This window comes from Xenopus tropicalis, chromosome 4 (genome assembly GCF_000004195.4).
Source record: "Xenopus tropicalis strain Nigerian chromosome 4, UCB_Xtro_10.0, whole genome shotgun sequence".
Lineage (NCBI taxonomy): Eukaryota > Metazoa > Chordata > Amphibia > Anura > Pipidae > Xenopus > Xenopus tropicalis.
This window is the reverse complement of record NC_030680.2, coordinates 135,695,964-135,704,530: the sequence shown is the minus strand read 5'-3', so window position 1 is coordinate 135,704,530 and position 8,567 is coordinate 135,695,964.

Sequence of the window (8,567 nt, the reverse complement as noted above, 5' to 3'; positions counted from 1 at the left end):
GGTTTGAGTTTGGGGAAAAACAGCATTCTGTATAACAGGTCCCATACTTGTATTTATTGTTCCAGAAACTACCAGCAGGCACAGGCTGGGGAATAATGGTTTCATATATAGGTTAATACCTCCCAGCAGGGGAATAGATTCCCATGTAGTTAATACATTTAGCGCAGCGGGGGTGGGGGGCCCTGATATGGCAGCCCTGGTGGGCCCTGCACACCCCAGTCCGACCCAGATTCCAGGTAAAATCGCAGCATCCTCCAATGGCTATAGACTGACTAGCTAAAACATTGTAAGGTTCTGTAGGGTAAGCCCATCCTTGGTAGTAGAAGCTTATAAAGCCTGGGCAAGGTAGCACGCTTATCACAGAGTCTAAGGTTTTTAGCATCACATATTTAATTAATGTGTACCTCAAGTAAGTTAAGTTGAAAAAAGACATACGTCCATCAAGTTCAACCATAATGCCTATATATAACCTACCTAACTGCTAGTTGATCCAGAGGAAGGCAAAAAACCCCATCTGAAGCCTCTCTAATTTGCTGCAGAGGGGAAAAAATTCCTTCCTGACTCCAAGATGGCAATCGGACCAGTCCCTGGATCAACTAGTACTAAGAGCTATCTCCCATAACCCTGTATTCCCTCACTTGTACTGAGAGCTATCTCCAATAACCCTGTATTCCCTCACTTGTACTGAGAGCTATCTCCCATACCCCTGTATTCCCTCACTTATACTGAGAGCTATCCCCCCTACCCCTGTATTCCCTCACTTGTACTGAGTGCTATCTCCCCTACCCCTGTATTCCCTCACTTGTACTGAGAGCTATCTCCCCTACCCCTGTATTCCCTCACTTGTACTGAGAGCTATCTCCCCTACCCCTGTATTCCCTCACTTGTACTGAGAGCTATCCCCCCTACCCCTGTATTCCCTCACTTATACTGAGAGCTATCCCCCATACCCCTGTATTCCCTCACTTGTACTGAGAGCTATCCCCCATACCCCTGTATTCCCTCACTTGTACTGAGAGCTATCTCCCATACCCCTGTATTCCCTCACTTGTACTGAGAGCTATCTCCCCTACCCCTGTATTCCCTCACTTGTACTGAGAGCTATCTCCCCTACCCCTGTATCCCCTCACTTGTACTGAGAGCTATCTCCCCCTACCCCTGTATTCCCTCACTTGTACTGAGAGCTATCCCCCCTACCCTGTATTCCCTCACTTGTACTGAGAGCTATCCCCCCTACCCCTGTATTCCCTCACTTGTACTGAGAGCTATCCCCCCTACCCCTGTATTCCCTCACTTGTACTGAGAGCTATCCCCCCTACCCCTGTATTCCCTCACTTGTACTGAGAGCTATCTCCCCTACCCCTGTATTCCCTCACTTGTACTGAGAGCTACCCCCCCTACCCCTGTATTCCCTCACTTGTACTGAGAGCTATCTCCCCTACCCCTGTATTCCCTCACTTGTACTGAGAGCTATCTCCCCTACCCCTGTATTCCCTCACTTGTACTGAGAGCTATCCCCCCTACCCCTGTATTCCCTCACTTGTACTGAGAGCTATCCTCCCTACCCCTGTATTCCCTCACTTGTACTGAAAGCTATCTCCCCTACCCCTGTATTCCCTCACTTGTACTGAGAGCTATCCCCCCTACCCCTGTATTCCCTCACTTGTACTGAGAGCTATCTCCCCTACCCCTGTATTCCCTCACTTGTACTGAGAGCTATCTCCCCTACCCCTGTATTCCCTCACTTGTACTGAGAGCTATCCCCCCTACCCCTGTATTCCCTCACTTGTACTGAGAGCTATCTCCCCTACCCCTGTATTCCCTCACTTGTACTGAAAGCTATCTCCCCTACCCCTGTATTCCCTCACTTGTACTGAGAGCTATCTCCCATACCCCTGTATTCCCTCACTTGTACTGAGAGCTATCCCCCCTACCCCTGTATTCCCTCACTTGTACTGAGAGCTATCCCCCCTACCCCTGTATTCCCTCACTTGTACTAAGAGCTATCCCCCCTACCCCTGTATTCCCTCACTTGTACTGAGAGCTATCTCCCATACCCCTGTATTCCCTCACTTGTACTGAGAGCTATCCCCCCTACCCCTGTATTCCCTCACTTGTACTGAGAGCTATCTCCCATACCCCTGTATTCCCTCACTTGTACTGAGAGCTATCCCCCCTACCCCTGTATTCCCTCACTTGTACTAAGAGCTATCTCCCCTACCCCTGTATTCCCTCACTTGTACTGAGAGCTATCTCCCATACCCCTGTATTCCCTCACTTGTACTGAGAGCTATCCCCCCTACCCCTGTATTCCCTCACTTGTACTGAGAGCTATCTCCCATACCCCTGTATTCCCTCACTTGTACTGAGAGCTATCCCCCCTACCCCTGTATTCCCTCACTTGTACTAAGAGCTATCTCCCCTACCCCTGTATTCCCTCACTTGTACTGAGAGCTATCTCCCATACCCCTGTATTCCCTCACTTGTACTGAGAGCTATCTCCCCTACCCCTGTATTCCCTCACTTGTACTGAGAGCTATCTCCCCTACCCCTGTATTCCCTCACTTGTACTGAGAGCTATCTCCCCTACCCCTGTATTCCCTCACTTGTACTGAGAGCTATCTCCCCTACCCCTGTATTCCCTCACTTGTACTGAGAGCTATCTCCCCTACCCCTGTATTCCCTCACTTGTACTGAGAGCTATCTCCTCTACCCCTGTATTCCCTCACTTGTACTGAGAGCTATCTCCCCTACCCCTGTATTCCCTCACTTGTACTGAGAGCTATCTCCCATAACCCTGTATTCCCTCACTTGTACTGAGAGCTATCTCCCATAACCCTGTATTCCCTCACTTGTACTGAGAGCTATCCCCCCTACCCCTGTATTCCCTCACTTGTACTGAGAGCTATCTCCCCTACCCCTGTATTCCCTCACTTGTACTGAGAGCTATCTCCCATATTACCCATACCCCTGTATTCCCTCACTTGCTAGAAAGCCAACCCCTTTTAAAAGCTATATAATGTATCAGCCAGCACGACTGATTCGGGGAGGGAATTTGTCACATGGCAAACACATCTGCAGACTTTTCACGCTCCTACCATCAGGCAGGCGGTACAGGAGCATACAGACCCGCACCAGCAGATACAGAGACAGTTTCTACCCACAAGCCATCAGGCTTCTGAACTGCTGACATTCTGCCCAACACACACTCCCCATAACTACTGGACTCTTCCCAGTGTCACTTTAAGCAAAGCCACTTTAAATCCTCACTGCACAATTTCAAATATTGCATTGCATTTTATTATTGTAAATACTTGTACCTTTATTGCTAATTTTTATTATATTTAATATTTGTATTTTTTTTTTTTTGTCTATGTAAAGTTGGGAGGAACACGGGTCAAAAAAATTTCATTACAGTAATGATGCTTCATTGTTATTTGTATATGACAATAAACTTGAAACTTGAGACTTGAGCTTAATTTATGCTCTTCTGGACTGAAATGTATCTTTGTGCATTACCCAACTTAACTTTTATTATCTACTGATGTAGCACCTTTAAAAAATCAATAACTGACTGGGGCTCATGGCCAGTAAACCCATAGGTAGCAATTAAAGATGTGTTTTTGTTATTCTGTCTGCAGAAAACTGATTAAAGCAAACAACCTGGCGTTTCACTTTACAGGCGAGGAACATTCTCCTCTAAACTCAGGAGGAATTTACACCAGTTCTTTAGCAGTTCTACTCTAGCAAAACAGCCATCTCCCTTAAGCTGGCCATACACGCATCGATAATATCGTATGAAACCTCGTTTCGTACGATATTAGGTGCGTGTATGGCAAGTCGACCGATATTGCAGGAAGCTGCTGATATCGGCCGACTCGCCAATCGGCCCAGTTAAAAGATTTTGATCGGGCGCCATAGAAGGCGCCTGAGCAAAATATGCCTTCAGGGCTGAATCAGCAGAAGGAGGTAGAAATCCTATTGTATCCGTTCTGTAAAAGTTAAAATGCAAATAAAAATTATTGAAAAGAAATCCTATTGTTTCTACCTCCTTATCTGCCTGTTTCAGCCCTGAAGGTTAGTGGCGGATCTGATCATCTTTCGTGCGACCATCGCCACGTGTGTGGCCACCATAAGTCTCTCTTGTCCAGAAGTGTTCTCATTAAAGTTTGCAGCAATATTTTTTAAGGCACAAGAAAACTGATTCAAATTTGTTCCTATCATTTTCATGTTAGTGAAAGAACCGATGTGATCCATTTAAAGCACAATGGCACTACTGCCAGAGGTGGAGCCAGATGGCAAATACACTTTCATGTTGCTCAAGATGGGGAAGAATATCATTGACAGTCTAGGCAGCAGATTCTCCAGAAAATCATATATGTCGGTGTCACTATTTTGCATGTTCTCCCAAATTTCAGACCCAAGGTTAGCTGTTGCCAAGAACAAAGCCCATATTTATCATATTTAAGAACTTGATACACCAGCCCTTTTGTCTATACAATACTTTTTTCAGGTAATGGATTCAAGACTGACTCTGGAAAAACTAGCAGGGGTCTGCAGGGATGATATACTAAACAAATCCTTCTCCCAAATAATTTATATTGGATTTCCTCAAGTAACACTTACTCCTGCTCTGATGGTTTCTGAAAGTTGAACCCTGGCTTGAATCCTCTAAGCCAGAGATCCCCAACCTTTTTTATTTGCAAGCCACACCTGTAAAAAGTGTTGGTGAGCCACACAGCCATCCAAATAAGGATTGTGATTGGCTATTTGGTAACCCTATAAGGACTGCTGGCCTGCAGGAGGTTCCGCTTGTCTCTGTGCTTTCAAAACGTCTCCAAGCCAGAAATGTAAAAATAAGCACCTACTTTGAGGCCACTGGGAGCAACTTCAAAGAGGGGTAGTAAGCAACATGTTAGGGATCACTGCTCTATGCTATCATAGCATTTTATATAATGAGGAATAAAGGTTTCACAGCATCATGTATCTTGGTTACAGTTGAGGCATCTCTTAAGAATATGTTTTATATTATCCGTAACAAAAAAATAACTGGAGGGTCATACATCCTGCTGGGGAGACATGTTCTGCTCAATAAAGAAACATTCTTGAGTTAAAAAGGGAGGAGGGAAATAAAATGTAACTATGCAACATACACAGCTTAAGCTACACTTACACTCCCCTTGTCCTTGAAACTACAATTTAGTGTCATGCAATGCAATTCTGTCCTACTTTGCCCAGGGTGAGATGATTCAGGCTTTACTAAGGCCTTAAGGTGGCCATACCTACTGGAATGCATGATTTGGCCAATTATACATGATACGGGCAACTTTTTATTGTTTGAAAAAAAGGAAAATACTGGCACAACATGCCGATTACAAGCAAGGCATACACCTTTGCGTGTATATTTGCAGAAAGGTGTAACATTTTGGGGTCACTTTCTTTATTAAGATGGGAGTCCAGCGAAACGGTCCATCTTTTCTGCCACAAACATGAGCAGATGCCCTGCTTATAATAACCACGTTGTGCCGGTATTTTACTTTTACTTTTAAGTGTCTGGCAAGGGAGTAGATCCCCCTTAATTACTAAGCATTGTGCGGAATCAAGAGGAGAGGCCTAGGAGTGCAGGTAAAGACTTTACTAACCGTCACCTTTCTATAAAGCTGGCCATACACGTACCAATAATATCATACAAAACCTTGTTTCGTACAATATTGGGTGTGTGTATGGCAACTCGGCGAGCGACAGATATCGCAGGAGGCTGCTGATATCGGTCGACTCGCCTATCGGGCGGGTTAGAAAATTATGATCGGGCACCATTGAAGGCATCCGAGCAAAATCTATGTTCAGGGCAGATTTGGCAGAAGGAGGTTTCTACCTCCATATCTGACGATTCAGCCCTGAACGTCAGTGGAGGGTTGGAACGATCTTTTGTGTGATCACACACTATGTACTGGCCTACATTGTGCATAGGTAGATAAAATTGCAAACCTGCCTGATTGATGAAACAACCAATATTCATAGCACTGGTAAATAACAATTGCTCAACATACATATACTGAAAAGTGGCAGAAACTTTTTTTATATGGTTTTATCTGTATATGTATGGGCAGCTTTAGAGTGTGAAAGTAAAGGCAGCAGGTACCAATGTCAACATAACCTTCACAACCTGTGCTGCACTACTGTCCCTAGGATAAATTAAAAGCACCATCCTCTTTCCTCTTATAGTGGCACAGACCTGCTTCTGACTCTCTATGTCACTTTTCTTCTGGGGGCCAAAATTGTGCAATTGAATCTAAAAGTGCATCAAATGGATCCTCATCAACGTACTTTTTACGCCACAGAAATTCAACTAAATATAAATTCAGATGCTGGCGCGTAGTGCCTCTGTATTTTTTACACCACTTTGTTCCACCCCACATTTTAGCCTGCGCATCCTTGGAAGAGTCTAAAAAACTGAAGCGATGATCTAAGGCAAACTGTTTGAATTCAGCCTCTTCCACATCTTTTGCATTGTAATGGCGCCAAGAGTCTGTCTGTATAGCAGAGCCTTCTTCCACATTATCCGCAAGGGCTTTCATTAAAGTTGTGGCCTTTCGATCAGTCACAATCTCCAAAAAGACATTGTTAGTCTCCTTGCACAAACCGCCGATGACCCACTGCGGTGGCTGCGCCTGGCCCGTGTTATTTGTGCGTTTGACAAAAAGCGCCTCGTCGATTTCAACAACACGCCCCTTTCCTCCAATTTTATTTTTGGGTTGATGTTCTAAATCCGCAAGGCAAACGTTCCTGCAATAACTGTTCCAATCAACGGCCGTAGACTTACTAATGTTCAACTCACGCTGGCACCATTCGATAGAAGTTAATTCGTGCGCCCAGCCGTGTAGGAATCGAATCACTTGCACAAAGGGAAGGCGACTATTTTCAAGCCAGTTGCCTACTCTTAACATTTTTTTAATTTTACATTCTAAACATTTGAAAAATATTTCTTCCCCAAAGTACAATTTCATGGGATGCCCACTGGCACACTCTCTCTGATTGGGCAAGATCCCACGTTGCTGAAGGAAGAGAACTGCTTCTTTTTCAGTTCCAGGTAAGTCCGACAGATCCATAAGGAAATGCGGCTATAATGAAAATATACGTGCCAAAAACTGCTAGTCCGGGATAACCGACACGTAGAACTCCAGCAGCGCTTTACGGCACCATTTAGTTCACCATTTCCGCTTTCACAACGCGTTTGCCCTCACAGCAGCTGCTTCCATTGTGCCTCATCAGGCCATTCTGCGCATGCTCTATGCGATGCGTTGCTTTGGTGGCCAATCAGGAAGTGATTGTGAAAAGTGGGTCAGACAGAGAGGTTTCATAGGGTTGCCGCTGTGTGCAAAGCTAGCGAAGCTTGTGTGTAACCAGGGCCGCCATTAGGGGGGTACAACTGTACCAGGCCCCATAAAAAAAAAAAAAATCTTATTTGGGGGGGCCTGGTCTCATTGCGAATGTTACGCAATTTACGTAAGTTACGCATAAAGTTAAGCCGAAAGTTAAGTAGTTTGCGCGAAAACTGCGTAACATGCCTTGGACTTAAGTAACTTACGTATGAAGCGAAAGGCAATGCAGATAGGCTTTATAGAGACAAACTCCACTGACCAACAATGAATTAAAGAACTGAAGGTAAATCCCACTGCCCCTAATGAACTGACTGACTTTTTAGCACTTTATTATTCATTTTAACTATTTATATAACCTGCTTATTATAGTAAAATATCAACTGTTTATATTGTGCACACAAGGGGCGTGGCCACAATTTTGGTATGGTGGCTTGTGTTCATGGGGGGCCCCCAAAGTTTCTGATGGCGGCCCTGTATGAAACAAAGGGTTTGACAAATGTAATAGAATAATTTATTTAGTGCACGTCATATATTGAATTAAATATATCATCTCCCCCTGTGACAGACTTTACCCACGTCCACCCTTCATTTGAAACACGGACAGAGAACTGATAGGATCTATAGGGAGCTCCAGTAAAGGGGCCATTTTTACAAATTGGATTAATGTTTAGCCCAAAGTGAAGCCAGCACCATATATTATTTATAATTCCCTACAAAATTTTGGGTTTTCCATTTATCCAATATGTCTCCTTTAAGCTCTAAACTCACAGTTTGATAAATCTGCTCATAACAGTGTATATAATAGTAGGTTTGTGTTTTCTATCTAGTTTATACGGTATCAAACCTTTTTTAGAGTTTATCTATTTTAGCTGCTCCATGGACACCATTAAGATGTAACTTCCTTTCTTATATTCTCAATGAATGTCATTGCATTCCCTGAAAGATGAGCTTTCTCCATAATGGGGATCATCTATACTCATAGTAAGTTGTACAGTGCCCCTTTTGAGTACTGGAGACTGAAACGGACTAATAATCTTGATAAGGACTTACCAGTGCTTTGTAAAAAAGGAAAAATTATCCTCTGATTTACCCTCTTATTCTTTGAATGTATGCTCCTTGTTAATAAACAATAATATCTTGCTGCCCTTTGCTGCTGACTGCCATTTCTTGCTTTAGTTACCTTTT